At 45.0% G+C, this 19,602-nt stretch overlaps 1 long non-coding RNA gene across 1 annotated transcript; it reads left to right on the top strand.

Moving 5' to 3' along the window:
- The first annotated feature begins 15,363 nt into the window (after positions 1 to 15,363).
- On the top strand, positions 15,364 to 19,602 carry LOC144112747 (uncharacterized). The gene is made up of 2 exons (XR_013310438.1): positions 15,364 to 15,881; positions 16,652 to 19,602. It is a non-coding gene; the product is annotated as an uncharacterized LOC144112747 (long non-coding RNA).

Genomic DNA, 19,602 nt, shown 5'->3' with positions numbered 1-19,602 from the left:
GGCATAGACACCGCACCGCCAGACAGTGGCCACCGAGAAGTGGTAGTGGTGGTGCTTGCGGCTCCGGTAAATAACCATCGATCAGCCCTTGTGAGTGTGGCGTACTGCATCACAAGGATGACCACATGTAGGAGCTAGTGGCATTAGATAATGTGCCCCTTTACAACAGCCATTATTTTCGGGCTTTTACTGGAACTTTACTCTTGACAATGACTACAGAGCACACAGCCAGTACTACAGTGGCTTCTTAACGTTCCAAAGAAGCACATGAGAGGAAATCGCTAACGGTGTTTGCTCAATAATAATAATAATAATAATAATAATAATAATAATAATAATAATAATAATAATAGGTTTTGGGGAAAGGAAATGGCGCAGTATCTGTCTTATACATGGTTGGACACCTGAACCGCGCCGTAAGGGAAGGAATAAAGGAGGGAGTGAAAGAAGAAATGAAGAAGAGGTGCCGTAGTAGAGGCCTCTGGAATAATTTCGACCACCTGGGGATCTTTAACGTGCACTGACATCGCACAGCACACGGGCGTCTTAGCGTTTTTCCTCCATAAAAACGCAGCCGCTGCGGTCGGGTTCGAACCTGGGAACTCCGGATGAGTAGTCGAGCGCCCTAACCACTATTGCTCAAGGTTACAGGAGGCAGATTCAGTACAAACCACAGCCGAGGCGCCGCGGAAATGAAACTACTGTTGCACAGACACCACGCATAGTGCTTCATGCTGGTGTTTGTAGCGGTAAGGGTAAAACATTCTAGTGGCAGCCATTCTCACCTCCACTCTTTTCTTCATCAGAAGAAGGCACACTGCAGCAGCTGACACTTCTCAATTTAGTGAGCTCATTGCTGAAGAACTGCGAAGCCAGCATATAATCATTTCAATAATGATTGCAAGGCGCCTGAACGGCTTTTTTGTAAAAGACCTCACCATTTGCAAAAGAGTTAATTCAAAACTTCCAGGGTAATAGTGCCACACAATTTGTCTTTATTGACTGCTATTTACAAAGTACCATCCAACTCTAAGCATTCCTTAGGTTGGCAAACATTAAAAACGAAGAATGCACACAAGGTTAGAACTTCTCATGAAATCTACCTTAATTTTTCCAGTATTAACAAACTGTACCCTCTCTTCTAAAATTAACCAGGAAGCTGTGGCCATGGAAGCAGCTGGCTACCAGCGGATACTCCCTGCAGTGGTCGTCAGCCCTTGGCATCTGCGAGGATAACCTGCGTGACGTGAACTTGTGCTGCCACTATTCTGCTCTCAATAAAACTAGCCTCCTGATAAAATGAGAGGTGGTAAAGACAGCTTGCTTACTTTGGGCAAAGAAGGTACATCCTAAAACTTCGCTTTGCCTCTGAGAAGACTGGTTGTGCATTGAAGAATAATGCAAATCTGGGCAAGTTCCTTCTGCTTAGAGAACATAGCACAGAAGAAAGAGGGTAACACAAATTAAGGTAGAATGGGCGCTAACTTTTAGCAGAACGTTTACCCATAAGAGAAAGAAATATATTTAAACCTCGATTTATCAAAGTGGGTAAAACTGGCAGTTTACATCGTAGTACTGAAATTTCGCTACATCGAAATTAGTCACTTAGCATGCTAAGAATCTGCCAAAAACGCGCTGAGGATAGCTCACGGGAAAACAACTATTTGTGATTAAAATGGTCCTTTATTTCTGCCATTTCTTCACCAGGAACAACAGCGTTATGCGCGTCTTGCTTATGTTGCGAGTTCCCAAGCCGTCTCAGCACGTCTATCTCGCCTGCCATCGTAGCATGGCCAAAGAGGGCGACGCACCCGTCTTGAGTTTTGGTTATAAGCCAATAGCCTTTAGTGGCGCATACTGCGGTGACCGTCCGTCCATTACATCGCCACCTGGGCCACGTGACTTATTTGCTGTTACCGTTCGTTCGTTACATCGCCGCCTAGGTCACGTGAGAGAGCGCCAGCTGCTCATCTCCTCTGTCGTGAAATGAATTCAAGCACGGCAAATTCAAACCAGCGCGATGAGTCGCAAACAGCTTTCGCCTTCCCGCACTTAAGCTATATCTAAGTGCCTCCAACGAATTTTGCTCTTATCACCATCTTGTAAGTGCTCCGACCACACCACGGACACAGTGACGTCTTCAGTCGCTGCCGGTGACGGGAGCGTTGCGGCAGGCCAAGTCGACTACCCCCACCACTCCTTACTCTCCTTTTTTCTCCATGTCGCCAAGAGCGAGAAGACTGTCCTTGAATCACCAACAATTGAAATAAAATCAGGCTGATCCTGCTCCTTATGTTTTCCTCCGTAACCGCGTGTGTGTGTCTTGCACATACGCACATCATGTGAGTGAGCAGCGAGGTTGGCAGGTGTGAAGCACACAACTGGCTTTACAGCTGACGGGTGTGCCAAGCACTAACCGTTCCAGTCCTTTTTCCCAAGCTTTGGGCAGCTGTAAACGCGATAAACGCAGTGCGCTCCCATTGAGCACCGGCAGCGTTTTGTTGCATTCGGTGCCAGTTTTGGGGTGAAACATCGTAACTGGCGTTAAAAAATACAAAGGCAACGAAAAGATACTGATGGGGCACATGCTAGACATCAACGTGATGATAGAGTTGATGTCCAGCATGTCTCATTTTAATTTTTTTCTTGTCCCTTGCATTTTCTAGCGCTATTTACCATGTTTCAGCCAGTGAATCAATAGCGCCAATTAGCCAGTCTTTCTTCTTTATTCAATTTTGGGTGAGACAGTGACGGCCACAGGCTGATCTGTCAGACTGCCGAGGTTGCGGAGATGCTCGGCCAGCCTTGCTCCGGCTACCCCAGATGCCGTGGCCAGCAGTGCGTCTGCCTATGCACTCTGTATGGGAAATCCGGGCATGCAGGTCTCATATATTGCGTACACGCTCTGATGATTCGCGCTTCACCACAGGCTCCGCTCAACCACGAGCGCCTGCGATAATTTTTCGGCAGGTTCGTTTTCAGCCAGCAATGAACTTTCGTCACATTGAAAGTGCAGTACAATCTACATTGTTATACTGAATCTGAATATACATGACGTTCTATGAATGCGAAGTTAAGAAAACGAGAATATTTTGTTATATCGAGATTTAACAGTATATACAGGCTACAATGATGATGTCATATGTGGCTATGCTCATAAAATGCTCACCTAGGGCCCAATCCCATGCTCCTGCAGCGCGATGGATAGCTCACTAATGCACGCGGTGTAAGCCTCATAAATATGAAAGGCTTCCACTAGTTCCCTTAAAGCGCTTACTGTGCCGGGAACACAAATGTAAACAGATCATCATCATCATTATTTATTATACCCTTAACTCGGGTGTGGTATTAGATAAAGAGGGGGGAGGTTACGAATGAAAAGAACACAAAAATTGATGACCAAAATAGAAGCACAAAACTCAAAACGCTCAAGTACAAAACCACACTTCGAATGATGCAGGCGCTGCAATCAAAACGAAGAGGAAGCAACAATTTATGACTTCAGATGACACATCAGGCATTGTTTAAATCTAACAGGAATACGTTCGATTACAACATGTTCAGGAAACTATTTCCATGTCGCAATATCTCCTGGTAAAAAAATATTTGTTAAATGCGTGTGTAGATCCATGTAAGCGCCGGATGCTGATAAAGTTGAACAGACGAGATGATGTACGTGTGCACTGGTGGCACTAGTAAAGAATCACAGAGATTGGGGCAGTTGTGGTAAAGTTTATGAAACAGACAGAGGCAGGAAATTTGCATCTAAGGGCTAGTGGGCTGATACCGAGAGATGACTTAAATTAATACTGTTGATGCTGTAGCGAATGTCATAGTTTGAAGATTTAAAACAGACAGCGCGATTCTGGATGGATTCAATTTCATTAATGAGGTGCGCCTGATTAGGAGACCAGATTGTCAATGCGTATTGGAGCTTCGGGCGAATGAAAGTTTCGTACGCAAGTTTACCTATGGATGGCGGTGATTGTGAAAGTGACCTTCTTATGAAGCCCGGCGTGTCAGCAGTGTCCGCAGCTAGTTTTGTGACATGCTCATTCCATGTTAGTTTATTGACGATCAGGTCGCCTAGACTCAAGTTGTGATATGATAGCTGAGTTAAGTGAATATGCATAGGAAACGTTGGAACCTTTACCTGAGACGTGCATAAATTTTAATTTATAGTTACGTCCAGTTCCGTCATCCAATCTGAGCACCAATTTTCAATTTTACGTAAGTTGTTCCAGCTGGTCATCGTGAAAAGAAATGTGGCGGTACAACATGCAGTTAACGGCGAACAGACCAATGGATGATGCTATATATGCCTTAGGAGGGGTCATTTACGAAGATTAGAAAAAGCAACGGCCCGACGTTACTTCGTCAGTGGCGGAATGATACTCTCCGAAGACTGTGCATTGGAAGCGGTTTGTGGGGAAACAGTTAATCCAGGATAAGATTAGTGGACCAATACACAGGCATTCAAAGAATACGCAGGCAATTTAAACATTAGCCTTTAGTGGGAGACATCATCGAGTGTTTTCGAAAACTACAGAAAAATTACTTCGGTTTGGAAAGACGAGTCAAGGTTAAAGTTAAGGTCAGAAGTGAATTAACAAAGTTGGGTCTCGCATGAAAGGCCTGTGCGGAAACCGTGCTGACTTGCAAAAAAAGAGAGTTATTTTCAAGGTGGTTAGCAACATTGGAGTAAACGATGTGTTCCTTGATCTTACAGGCAGTTAATGAAATACGGCGATGATTGGATGGATTCCCGATTTGAACACAGAAGCTAGTCTGCTTAGTTTCCAGTATTCCGGAATCGAATTGCTAGCTAAGGACTGGATGAATATGATCTTTAAGATAATGCTGGAAATAATTTTAGTAGACTGAAGTACCTTTGCAGGGATATTGTCGGGGCCGGGGCTACTTGAGAGTTAAGGCTGTCAATACGTTTTACGACTCCTTCGGAACTGATATCAATGGAGGGCATCTGGGCGAAGTTTAAAGGAGGCAGGGTAGGTCTGCTGAGGGCAGGTTCAGGTGTGAAAATAGAAGAGAACTATGAATTCATAGCATCAGAACGCTGATCGTTTGGTACAGGAAAGCTGTCATGATTAAATAAGGAAATGTTGTGGCTTTTACTTCGTGAGGAGTAAGTATATTCCAAAACTTTAGGGGGTTGGTACGGAGGACGCAGAGTAGGTCCTGCTGATGAAACTTTTCCTTTGAGCGTCTTAAAAGTTTTGTGTACTGCCTCACGCAAGTATTTTTCCCATTTGGGCTTACAATGTGATGTCCTGGCTGCAAGAAAAAAGCGTTCTTTTCTTTCGGGATAGCTTTCTCAAAGCGTTCGCATACCAGGCTTTTCCTGTATTGCTATCAATAGAAGCGAGAGGGACGTACTTGTGAATCAGAGATAAAAGTTTGTGCTTGTATAACAAGCAGTTTTTGTTCACAGATTTTAGTGGCAGGTTCGCGAAAAGAATGAGAAAATATTTCTGTTAGTTGATACCAGAAATGTCTGCCCATTTGTAGTCGCGCATGTATTTCGGACAGACGGTTGTCGGACAGGGTTGGGGAAGGATAAGTCGAATAACAGCATTTTGTGATCGCTCACACCACTGACACATTGCACTGACTGTACCAAATCTGGAGTGGTGGACAAGACTAGATCCAATGTGTTATTATTGCGAGTTAGCGTGCTGACTTTTCAGGAAAAGTTAAAAGTAAAAGCGGGGCAAAAAATTCTTTGGACCGGCAGGGGGATGCAGATAAGCTGATCAATTCAATATCAGGAAAGCTAAATTCGCCACAAAGTATATAATTGTCGTGAGGAAAGCAAAAATTAAATTCAAGAAAGACCTGGTGCAGATCGCTGGTGAAAGAGGCATCAAAATTCGGTGGGCGGTAAGAGGCAATCAGTATATTTGTGCTTCCAGGAGGCGAAATATTTACACAGAGGACTTCACTGCGGTAGCCAATATCAACAAGTGAAGGAAGGTGAACCCGATTTTACCAACACGAGAAACCCACCGCCCCTACGACCAGCCCCATCGAGCCTATGAATGGCGAAAGATGACATGTCTTCAAGCAGTTCGTCATTACTGCTGTCCGGAGTCAGCCATGTTTCGGTGAATACCGCAATATCACTCTGATTGTTTTTTTAAAAGAGCTTCCACAGTTTCCTTCTTTGGGATGAAACCGCGAACGTCAGCGAGCACTACAGGCATTGTTCAATAGATACGCGGACGCACTGATGGGAGCTTGGACTTGTGTATACAACGCCAGGACCGGGCGCCGGTTCGTTCGCGGTGACTGCTATGCTTTTAATTCTTGCACGGACTCGGAGACACCGTCATAAATGTACACCTTGTTGCCAATACCGAGCTTGTCAAAATGCATCTTGAAGTTGGGACACCTCTGCTGGTTGGCAGCTTTCAACGAGCGCTAAAAACGCGTTGAACGCTTAGCGTCATCTGCCACTTCGCTTCGATGCGCGGCCGTGTCGGACGCGGTGGCCCTCCAGAGAGCGCAACCATGCGCTCGAGTTACAAGAGAAGAAAGTTGCTAGTGACGCGTCAACAGGACCAGATGGTATTCCGATTATATTAATAAAAAAGCTTGGACCAAAACCCAAGCAAACATTAATAGAGGTAGTGAACAAAATGGTAGTGGATGGCAAAGCCCCCAATGAATGGCGATCAAGTAGAATGAACATGATATACAAGGGAAAAGGGCACAAAGCGGACGTATGCAAATACCGTCCTTCAGAAACGCACTGCGATGAGTCTCGGTTAGCCTGAGCAGCTGTCTGTGGAAGGAATTTAGCAATGAAAGGGGAGCATGCCTCTAGCGTGCGAAGATGCGGTACGCGCGCGCGCTTCTTCGCTGCTATCGCGGTGGCCTCATTAATCCCATAGAATCATCGCTGTATTTGAATCTAGAAATTGTGTATTTTAAGGTGCAGGCGACAAGAATAAAGCGGATGGCAGAAACAAAATTGTTGGAGCGAACCCACGCAAGCGCATTTCGTACAGCGCTGTTTGTGCCGTCTGCCCCGGCATGGTTTCGTTTTTGTGCTATCGTTCGCGCAAGCGTCGATGTAACTCTGCCAACACACGCACAAAAAATCAAGTGGTTTGTAAGTGTGTTGGCGTTGGCCTGGGTGCTTCCAGAAGTCGCCGAACGCAGCTGCGAACAAGTGCCTATATAGAGTACGTGTATAGTCTCGCTTTTTTCTGGTCGGCGTCGCCATTACGCGCGCATTGAACGAATTCCGGGAGGGTGTAAACTACCATCGTGAGATGACTATCGCGACGTACGACCAGGGAATTATGCAACAATTGCAGTATGCAACAGATATAGGCGATCGAGTTTCAGTTGTAGGGGCTTCTGTGGCAGCTGGACTATCTGGCTCATATGAAAAAAAAAAACGTACCGGGAAAAACGGAGCAACCGCGAACGTAACAGCGGGTTCTACGGAATGTTTGTTCTGCAAAGGTAAAATTAATCCTGCCTCTTTTCATTGCGAGGGCTAGAAGCGCCAGATGCGGAATTCCATCTCATATCGATATCACTGTTTCGCTGTGCCGCATGCAAGCACTATGATCAGTGCATTTGGTGACAAAACCTTTTATGCGCGATCCTTCCTCGAACACACGCTCACACAGTGAATTCTCGTTGCTTCGTACTCGCTTTTATAGCTCAAACTTTCGGTCAGTCTATTAGAACTGCATTAAGAGCGCGAAGAGTGAGCGCGTGTGTACGGCGGTGGTTTTGTAGCCGTGCTCCCTTTGAGCAGTCTTATATATAAATTTGTCGTTATAATAAACTTTTGAGATTCGCGACAAGTGTATTGAAGATGAAGACAATATATCCAACGGTTATTACGTTTAGGGACAAATTGTGCGCGCGCAAAGGGTGGGAAATATATACGCTATTGTGCGTTTTTATCGCTGACACTTTCAAAAATTTCCCCGCCTCAACCGCTGGCTCGTTTGCGGTGAAACTGCACACAGATCTTGCGTATTATGGTAACTTTTGTATCGTAGCAAGTTTGACAATGGTACTTACTTAGTTGGGCCGTGCATTATGCGAAAACGTAATCGTCTACGTAGAGATCGGCAACCAAAACCCGCAAACGACGCTTTTTCGCTGAATGGCCGCAGTGGCGCCATCTGTTTTGGGCACTGGAAGCCGTCACGACTAGGCCGCCGAGGCGAGCATTGCAAACAATATTCTTTAAAAGGTAAAGCCTCGTTAAATCATTTGTTCTGATATTTTTCCGCTTAATTGGTCGAAAATGTTGTAAGCGCTTCAGTAGAAGCAGACGAAACGACAGGAACGGCATATTCAAACGGCCCGCGCTCCTTGCAACGCTTTCCTCGACGGCCTTGTCGTGACGCTTTGCGCTACCGCGAACAGATGGTGCCACTGCCGCCCTTCAGCGAAAAAGCGTCGTTTGCGGGTTTTGGTTGCCGATCTCTACGTAGACGCTTACGTTTTCGCATCATGTGCGCCTGAACTAAGTAAGTACCATTGTCAAACTTGCTACGATACAAAAGTTACCATAATACGCAAGCTCTGTGTGCAGTTTCACCGCAAACGAGCCAGCGGTTGAGGCGGGGAAATTTTTAAAAGTGTCAGCGATAAAAACGCACAATACTGTATATGGCCACGTACCAATGCTCAGGTATTGGTTTGATTTATGGGGGTTTAACGTCCCAAAGCGACTCAGGCTACGAGAGACGCCGTAGTGAAGGGCTCCGGGAATTTCGACCTGGGGTTATTTAATGTGCGCTGACATCGCACAGTCCACGGGCCTCTAGAATTTCGCCTCCATCGAAATTCGACCTCCGCGGCCGGGATGGCACCCGCGTCTTTCGGGCCAGCAGCCGAGCGCCGTAACCACTCAGACACCGCGGCGGCTCTGGTCAGGCATTCGACGTCTCGATACTTCAAACTATTAAGTGACCGAAAATTTGTTCAAACTATGCTGATTAGAAACAAAGGGTAAAGGGGCAGCTTTGTCGCACTGAAATACGCGATTTTGACGGAAGCGAAGTGCCAGTTTGTAAATACCGCAGGTTGGAATTAAGAGATTTCCCTGTCTGTGTACAGTACACACCTTACATACCCCTCTGGCAATAATGGCCCTCAGCAGCTGAGATAAGTTAGATGAAAAAAAATTAATCTGACATTAACAGGGGATGCAACTTCACTCAACCACATAGCTCAAGCCACAGTTCTGCTTGAGGAAAGATAGGACACAACAGTAAGAGAAGACCATAAATCTATAATAAGAGAAGACTATAATATAAAAAAGACTATAAAAGCTTGATATTACCCAGTTTGTGCACCCGAAGCACTAATCATGAAAATCAGGTCAAGTCCAGTTCCTGCTCAAAAAGTGCCTTCAAGAGGATGTAATTTTCCAGTCCAACAGTCTGAAGCTACCGTATAGAAACTGGCAGACGTCTTGAACCTGAAGGCAATAAATTAACTGGCCGTGTGATGGTTTCCATGTCATGTTGCATGGCATGAATTACTGCGGAAGACATCGTTTTCTTTATGCTCTTTTACAGTGCAGTTTCGGGTAATGCCAATTTCACAAACTGCCAGCAAGAGCCCAGCACTACAGAATCCGCCTCGTTTGCAGCGAGTTGCAATCCCAGTAGCACTGCTAGGGCTGTTATCTTTGTAAAATACCTACGATGAACATTCAATTCAAAGGGCCTAGATTATAATGTTCAGCAAGAGCTTCTCTAGCACTGTCATCGCTCAAGTGCTGAATGAGGTGGTGGTATGGGTACAAGCATCCCACTCAGTGATGATGCAATTAGAAAAGTCACTACCCTCCTGTAATAAAGTTGAAACTGGCCCCTCCTATGCAATAAAAGTAGGCACATGCAGTGCCCACAATCATCCTGTTCATTCCCTGATTTACATTTTCAGTGGGCTTCAGCAGCCGTTTAAGTTGTCTCAAAGCAGTATGTTAGTGAAATTTCTTTGTTTTCATTAGCTTTGTGGAGCATTTTCTGCTGCAATGGCATAAACAGGAAGGCACTATGCGGTTCTGCAGGAACACTTCAGACTGTGATGCGACACACGGCAAGCACTTACCTCAAATATGAGTAGGTTACTCAGAGGAAACAATGTGGTGGTTGGGTATAATCTTAAAAAAATAAAATTGCTTTGTAAAACGGTTTTTCCATACGGCCAACGAAGTTGTTACTCATTTATTCATACACTTCATTAATTACTAACAAGGCGTGTCAGTAAGAATACTTTATTTGGCAAGGAAGTCCTGGCCGACGTGGGCCTAATGCGACTGCCTGTACGCCAAGGTGCAGACTTGTGGGCACATTCTTGAGCCAGTAGCCTGGAACGGGGAATAGGAGCCTTGGACCAGAGAATGCCGCGCCATGCAAGGTCGGCTGCTGCAGTCCCTCCACTAGTATCAGTCATACACAGGGTTGGATGCCATGAAAAGAGAAAAAGTATGCAAGCTCAGAACAATAAAATGCAACTAATAAACCACTAAGAGAAACCCACAAACAAATACCCAAGTAATGGAATGCATATGAAGGAAAAAAGATAAAGACATCTCCCAACAGGCTACAGCAGCAGCCCACGCACTCCTGTAGTGGCTTTGCGTATGGACACTAGAAAGATCCTAAAAAAAAAGGATAAAAGGAACATTGTTCAAGATGTGCCAGAGAAACCACACACAAAAAGAAGTGTGTACAATGCAGAGACCAAGAATGAATAAAAATAGTCAAGACAAACAATGAAAGAGTTTCTGAAAGGCTTCTGAAGCTGGCACACAGGAGGTCACAAGCTCCATATGTTAAACCCAAAACCTTAAAGGGGCGAAGACATCAAATTTTTGGTTGGAGTGTTCTTAGTTTCAAACATTGCATACTCCCACCCAGCATGTGATACGTGCTCTGCAATTCAAATATGCACATTAAATATTATCGCATTATTTATACTGAGCGATTTCGGTTTCTGAGTGTCGGGGTGCATTATGACGTCACTCCCAAGGAAGAGCAGCAACCCTGGTCATGTGGGCTCCAAAAGTAGTGACACAGGAACCGCTGCATCATCTGGTCTCGTACACATGCTGTGCATATCAGGGCCTTTCGAAATGCCGGCCAGTACTGCGATATGCTTTATTTTCGACTAGTTCAAATTATAAAACAGATATTTGAAATTACAACGCAAACATGTTTCCACAAAATGCAGTGATGAAAAGACACATGTCATTCCTCTTCATAATTTATCGCATCCTAAAGCTTATTGAGCATCTCAATGAATGAGGAAAAATCATGTAGAATGGTACAATTAGTCTGAGCCATAACTGTGTTCAGGAAAAAACATGACAGCTTGACTTTGTAAGTCGCTGAACAACAATCTTTCGACTGTTCATTTCTCGGCCTTTTGGCAAAGATCATAGCACTGAAGCGCGGCCTCGTGGTAGAGCATCCGCCTCACATTCGGGAGGTGCTGTGTTTGATTCCCAGTGCCGCCGGGTACCCACCGGTTTTAAGATTTCGCCGCCATGGTGCTCAGCTCATCTAGGGTGAGATGCTTGGGAGAAGGGTCTTCGACCAAACCGTTGCCTTGACGGATCAGAGATAAGTTCCGGCGTCAAACAACCCTAAATCCATCTGGTGCGGTAGAAGTCCCATCTTTTTTTTTTAAACCAGTCATGCACACCTGCCGATGCGTGTGAGCCAGCCACAACGGTAGCAAGAAAATACCGCTGCACTTTGCTCGAAGGAGGTTTGTGAGCGGAGAGAGCTATGGCACATCTGTCTTGAGGCTAGAGAAGTGAACGTTAAGTTTTGTAACTGGCACAAGGCGAGAGATTTGGACTGCGGGTTTTAACCACGTGGTGACATTTTTGTGTCCGCATTTGACGGGAATTTTGAGGCGCAGGCTATCCTTCCTACACAGTGCACCCCTGCAGAGCCGAGCACTAGGCCGGGAGCCGCCTGTTCCCATTGGATTAATTGGCTGGTGGACCGGAGGCCGCGGGAATCGTACCCACGACCTCCCATAGTCGAGGCGAGCACTCAAGCACGAGCCCACGGCTGCGGTGGAGATGCTCTTGTCACAGTTCAGACACTGAAAAGGCGTATGACGTGATGTGGCATTGTTGAGAAACATTAATGACACAAAAAATCGATGAACAGCAGCTTAAAGGGACACTGAGCAGAAATTGAAGTTGGCTTGTATCGATAAAATACCAGCTCCTGATCACAAGAACGCCACTCTTACTGAAAACAAAGCTCTTGTAAGGTAGAAAATAGCAAGAACCAAAATACAGGTATCGCCGCCACAGGTCGATCTCGCAAGTACAAGCGTGCTGACGTCATAGGACAAGAGACGCCACCTTGGAGGAATTGTCCTGCCTACATGGAGGTCGCGAATCTTTGAGGCTATCGAAGGAAGGTTGCACGGTTCAATATTAAAGTAAGTTTTGTTTTAAAACCAACAGTGCACTTTTATCACACAAGGAAGACAGACAAAAGGCAACCTGAATGTTGGAAGCAAAGAAAACTGATGCTTGGCGGCGCCACAGGCAGCCAGGAGAGTTTCGATTTGATATGGTGCTTTGCGTCTATGCGCTTTGCGTGCCCCGAGGCTTTGTTTTTGACGTGCCTCGATTTACAAGCGCCGAACAGCAGAGGAACTCCAAGTGCTAGTTAACCTTTGAAGGAGCTTGTTAAGGCTGGTCAGGTGATCGCCACAGCCGATGAAAAACTATGATGGCACGATGGTCGGTGATCGTAGAAGGCCGTTCACAGTATAAAGAGCACTTGTGCTCTTCGCACGCTCGCTCGGCGAAACATTCCCGGCTGTGCCAGGCAACTTCAAACTACTTAACGGAAATCGTTTATTAGGGACGGGAGATAAGGTACAAGGCAGTTAAGAAAAATTGCTGACGGCCTAGTGCTGTTAGATTTTGCTATCAGATTTTGCTAACAAAAAAAATTGATAGAGCTCTTCTCAGTGTCCCTTTAAGCTACAACAAGAGTGAGAGCATTAACAAGACGACCTCTTCCACTCTCCCTTGTGACACCTCCAGCTGTGGAATGCTGCCCCAGATGCAGCATTCTTGATGGGACATGGCCCACTTAACTCTTGTGCATGGGTTTCACCACACTGGAATCCCTGGCCGTAGGACCCAGAGATGCTGACACATTTCAACTAGGAATCCGTGCAGGAATTTCAGCAGCTGTTTCCCTTCTCACTAGATGAAAAGTGCCTGGGCGATCCGGAGTCCTAGATTTGGAAGTCTGTTAAAATTATGCTCACAAGTTCTTGCTTTCTTTTAATGGTTCATAAGAGTGGTGGCCATATGTGCTGACATTACATGTGCTTTCACAAAAGAAACAAACAACTCTACTTTGAAAAAATTCTGGAAAATTTCTAAACGGAACACACTGCATGCTTTCAGGGGCTCCATACACTGCTCATTGTACTGCAAAAGAATACTTCAGGCTTTCAAGAAGGAACCCTTGAACAAGAGGGCTGAAAGGTTGGTTTGCTCATCACTGAGAAGCACTGCCTTTTACTGCCTTTCCAATGAAGGCACACTCTGGCATCCCTTTCGATAGCAGCAATGCCACAGGACAAGCATCAAACGATTTCCACAAAAAGAAACAGCTTTTTACGACCTCGTCACCACAGCTCGAACCGCAGAGAAACTAGCCTCTATTTGTTTCTGCAACAGCCTACAAGATTGACGGGGCCTGAGAGCAAGATTTACAGATCGATTTTGATGCCACACTGGAGTGGCGTGGCACCTCGCATCAGTATACTGAAAGTGCATGAATTCTGCACATTACTATGACTACGGCTTATTCCACAGAAAATACTTTTGAATGTAGCTGTGTCTATTCATATGCACCAGACCAAATTTAATGAGCAGTGTGGCAACCTGTACAGAGCGAACCAGGGGCCCTATTCTCGACACGCATGGCCGCCGTTCGCCGCCATATTGTCTCTCTGATTGGCTTATTGGGCGATCACGTGCAAGTCACGAGTTTTAAATTTGTGGCGCGAAACTATCAGGCTTCGAAGTAGCTTTCTGCCGTGACGTCAAAATGACGTGTCCTTGAAGACTGATTTTTAGCACAGTTATATTTTGTGCCGGGTTGGTAAATTTAAATATCTGTGGAGGAAAAACGAAGCTACAGCTGGCATGGAAGAAAACACTTGGCTCGTTTTAGCAATTTTGAGAAAAAAAAGTTCGTACTGTGAGGGTTGCTTCCTAGAATGTGATTGGCTGGAGGAATGTCACGTGATTCACGTGATACGCAGCATAATTCAGTGAGGTCAAAATGACGTTTAGTGACGCAAAGGAAATGCTGCCATTGATGAAAAATGCCCCATTTAGCCGCCATAATTTGAGACGGCCGCAAGATGGTCGAATTATGGTGGACATAGTCGAATAATGACCACACTGATTTATACGCCTGTTAGCTCACCGTAGTTTGGTAGGCGCTTATTTGAAGTAATAAACTGTTCCGAAACATAGTTGTTTTGAATGTAGAAGCATTGAAACGGTGTTATAATGGTACCTCTTAATTAAGCAGCCTTTTAGAGCCTTAATTATCAGAGCGTAATTTTACACCCGCGTGAGGACTCTAGCTGCGCTCCCGTTTCAAACGCTTCTCTCATGATAAGAAATTATCGGTCCGCGCGGTCGCGGTTGCTACAGCACGGATATGGCGGCGTCCGTAGCAGCCGTTTGTTTCACAGGCTGCGAGAAGCGAAGCATTCGTGAGTGCGCCTCAGTGTTTTCGAAGGACTGCCCGGTTCGTGAGTGTGACTGCCTGGCCAGCGATATATGGTGTGGTGGCTGTGCAAGAAGATTTGCGGAAAGGGGCAGCTCGTGAGCGCACTGGTCTGCCTTAAACATGGTATTGTAGGTGCTGAGTCCGTAGCTGCCGTTTGTTGTCACGGGCTGCGAGAAGCGAAGCATTCGTGAGTGCGGCTCAGTGTTTTCGAAGGACTGCCCGGTTCGTGAGTGTGACTGCCTGGCCAGCGATATATGGTGTGGTGGCTGTGCAAGAAGATTTGCGGAAAGGGGCAGCTCGTGAGCACACTGGTCTGCCTTAAACATGGTATTGTAGGTGCTGAGTCCGTAGCTGCCGTTTGTTGTCACGGGCTGCGAGAAGCGAAGCATTCGTGAGCGCGCCTCAGTGTTTTCGAAGGACTGCCCGGTTCGTGAGTGTGACTGCCTGGCCAGCGATATATGGTGTGGTGGCTGTGCAAGACGATTTGCGGCAAGGGGCAGCTCGTGAGCACACTGGTCTGCCTTAAACATGGTATTGTAGGTGCTGAGTCCGTAGCTGCCGTTTGTTGTCACGGGCTGCGAGAAGCGAAGCATTCGTGAGTGCGCCTCAGTGTTTTCGAAGGACTGCCCGGTTCGTGAGTGTGACTGCCTGGCCAGCGATATATGGTGTGGTGGCTGTGCAAGAAGATTTGCGGCAAGGGGCAGCTCGTGAGCACACTGGTCTGCCTTAAACATGGTATTGTAGGTGCTCCGGCCGTTACTCTGATCCTGTGTTTCAAGGCGCGATCGGTAGCTGTGAACGTCTGGACACCAATTAGTTCAGTGTTTGCCTCTATTTACACGCTGTCACTGACCTGATATTCAACTGCGTGAGTGATGAGAGGGTGGCACAAAGGGTTGTCTGCCGGCTGAGCAACATGCTTCCAGAATGTGTTCGGCTTGTCGGCGGGACTGTGCTCATCAGTGCATCATCTGTGTTCATCAGTGTCTGTGTGCATAAGGGCAGTTTCTGAAGACAGCGGTGTCAGCAAGGCAGCGTACATGTGCCAGGTACATCGTCTCGAGTATCGATGAGGTAAGGGAAACAGCAACGAAAAATTGCTTTTGACTTTCTTCAGATGGCTGCATGCAAAGTTCATATTGATGGCTGGTGGCTTTCTTCGGGTGTGTAATAACAAGTCCCTTATGTTCCTACCCTTTTTTGGTCACATGCAAACAGCTGTGAATCTCGTGGCATATTTATTTGTAGCCTATTAAGCGAGGAACCCTTGCGCAAATAAAAACAGCATTTCAAAATAGTCTTCTCTGTAAAGTAAAACGCACAACGAGCTTTCAGATTACTACAATATGCGGATGTGGGTGACTCGTAGGGCGTCTGCATGTCTATGGTTTTCTTTCATTGCACACAAATGCAATGGCTTGGCATCTGCATTTTGATAAATGCAGTTGCAAAAGCATTCGTGTAGTGAGATTTTAATGCAGTTCAATATTCTGAGGTAAAGTTAACCTTGGACTTCCCCTACAATGTGCCGTGTAGCAGTTGCCTTCACTGCAACACAATAAAAATAAATATGTAATAATTATTTATACCCATCAGTCTGGCTGTAGTCAAGCTGTTTTCACAGTTTTGTTTTACTTCCTCCATCATTTTGATAGAGATGACCAATAAAATATAACTGTTACAAAAGCAGTTTATGTGAGTAGTAGTTACAGTCATACATGAAACTTTAGTTTGATAATTACAGCCCTGTGATGTCTCGTATTTGAAAGTCTTTTCTCTTGTGTGTATGAAACTTGCATTGCACTCAAGCTCACGCACTAAAGACAGTGTTGATTGCCTTCCAGGTGACATGTGTATATTGTGCCTCTTCGATGCATCACTGCTATCCTAGGAAGTCATGTGCTGAGGAATGCTGCTGCAAGGTTCAACATCGTTCACCTCTCAGCTAGAGTGCTTCTCAAGCAAAGAATCATTCTTTGGAAGGGTTGCATTGGATGTCTTCACAGGTGTCAAGTGCTGTACATATGGAACAGGATTCTTTTCAAAGGCAATCACAACTTGCACTGTGCGACACATTGCATTCATCCGCACTTAGCTGCAGGACTCACTGGCATAGTTTTCACCTCTAGTCATGCTATGATCAGTCTATGTAAACATTTTTTGTGCTTCAAGTTTCATTGCACACAGCAAGAAAGCTGTTCAAGTCTGTGATTTTTGTGCTGCTCTTTAAACAGGACCAAATTTTCCTTTCAGTTTGTCACTAGTGTGTGTAATGACAGGTGTGTTTGATGTGTAGACTAGGCTTTTCTCTAATACTGCAGTTCTTCACGTGACAGGAAGCGTAGAAGAAACTTTAATCCTACCATCTGCAAATTGGCCGGATGTGTGCTTATACACATGCTTTAACGCTACTGAACAGTTGCTAATTCTTAATGTACTGCAATGCTGTGTGCTCTCTTTATGCAGAATGTGCATGTTGGTGCTTTAGTGCAGTGAAACAGAGGAAGTCACCAAAATGTTTTTCTCCTGCCAGCAGAGCTTTGAACCAGTACTTCTCTTTGATTTCTGTTTAAAGTTTGTGCTCCATGACGTGATTACTGCTTCACTGAAATTTCTTGACATGCACGAAACATAGGGATGTGTATGCAGTCATTTATCACATCTTGCTCAGGGCGCAGTCTGATTTTGTAGGCAACTGTTCGTCCGATAGGAGGCCCCTAATGTGTCATCTGTGTGTGCTCACAGAGCAATGCAAGCTTTGTCTCCTGACATTTCTTTGCCTCTGTGCCTGTTTTCTACTGTTGCTTTTAAATGCTATGTGTAGTGATACAGCAATCCACTAGTTTTCCTCTGAGCAAAAAGTAAGGCAACTCTTTCATGTTTGCCATCTGCCAAGCTTGTATGAATGAAAGACAAGGCAGCTGTCTGCTAGTTCGATTAGTTTCGCTGTGTAACGCCCCGCTTTTACCAACCTTGTTGCTGGCACTTTGTTTCTTGGCTGCTGCTAATGCTGTTAGGCGAATTTGACAAAAATTCCAGACAATCTGTTCAACCTGTTTCTTTGGTAAAACTGGGGCATCAATGGATGCATTGCTATTTTTTGATTCAACACAGGAATCTATTGGATTTGGCACTTCGTGAAATGGGCATTATCAATGTGCACATATACCGCATCACACTTCTTTCACACATTGCAACTTGTCTTGTTACCGGAGAAATCTGCCTCTGTGACCCTGATGTGTGCGGGATTTTACCACTTTTGCTGTGTGGCAGCAGCAATCGGCTCATTACTGTCATTGCCATCACATGTCCTGCAGCAGTCATGAAATTTTCTTTTGTATCAAAAACAAATGTGTTTGTTGCGATACTTTGCAGAAAGGAAGCTTGTTCTACAGCTGACGTGCTCCGAAATTTTGCTTGAGCTTCAAAAGAAAATTGGAAGCAAAGCAATTATTTTTTTAAAACAAGCTAATATTTCAGGGGGCTCAAATTTTGTGCAATATATCTTCCAGTGCACTCAATTTCCACTAACATATTGCAGTTTTCTCTGCCTTTGTATTACAGTTGATTTGTTTAGTCAATAAAATACACCAGTTTCACTTACATCTATCCTGATCACCAGTTTATTGTCTACTTTACCCAGTACTCAGGCCTTCCCTTGCGATTAACTGTGTCAGTGCCACCAATGTCTAATCCCACCTCTGTGTAAAATTATCTATGCATGCGTGGCTGTGCTGATGTTCGGCAAAAAAAAGATGCAAATGACTAAATGCATGAGAAAATTGCATTCAACCCTTTAGGGCACTTTTTACACAACTGCGTACATTGCGAAATAATTTTTCTCGTGGTTTGCTTTAGTTGTCACTGATTTATTCATTTCAATCCCATTTAGCATCCATCATCCTCTAAATAGGGTGCTTTTTATGGTTGCAGCACAATTTTTCTGGCAGAATACAACAGCATAGCAACTGCTCCAGTATGTATGTTTGTAAACAATGCCTAGATCAATAATTGGAATGCTTGTTCTGCTTTGTATTTGGCATTTCTGTTTTGGTTTTTAATGGTGCGCCAGCTGTCTTCAATTGTAATGAATTGCAGGGTTGTAGTCAAGTCTTCAGGCCACATGGTCTGCTTTTGATCCCCGAAGTGAAAAACTCAGTATTCTTGAAGCTTAAAGGGCCTTGAAAGGCTATAAAACAAGGGTTTTCCTCACCTTGCAGAAGTTTATAGCATGATGGGTGCCTTGAATACTCCACTACACAGCTAAAAAGTGAACCCTGTGGCGTGAAGTCTTCACGTAGGGGTCTACATGCACCGTATCGTTGCAATTCCTACTGCTGACTTCTCCTTTTAGCTGTGTATGGTATAGTGCTGTGAGGATAATTTATTTCGTGTTGAACAATCTCCTGTGGTTTATTAATTATCATGAATACATCCTATGTGGTGCACACATTAAAAAACCTACCGAAAGCCAGTGGCTACCGTCGCTGGCTAGATTGCTTTTTGTGCATCCTGGAGACTTTTATCTTAATAGTACCCTAACCAGAACACTACCACTGTCTGTATTGGTGCCTCCCATATGTTGTCCTGAGGGCGACATCAACATTGAATGTCTTGCCTATTTTCTGTCTAATCTTACGCTTTTGTTTTTCCTGCCATGTTCCTGCCTCTATTGCTGCAATATTTGGCTGTATTAAATTCAAAAAAGCAGTTACCAATTTTATGTGTTCCCCCACTCTTCTTTGTATACTTCCGGGCCTTCAGAGTATGGAAATAAATTAATTTCCTCCTTGTC

This window comes from Amblyomma americanum, chromosome 1, assembly GCF_052857255.1.
Source record: "Amblyomma americanum isolate KBUSLIRL-KWMA chromosome 1, ASM5285725v1, whole genome shotgun sequence".
Lineage (NCBI taxonomy): Eukaryota > Metazoa > Arthropoda > Arachnida > Ixodida > Ixodidae > Amblyomma > Amblyomma americanum.
Note: the sequence above shows the minus strand (reverse complement) of the source record. Positions and strands in the feature narration are given on the sequence as shown.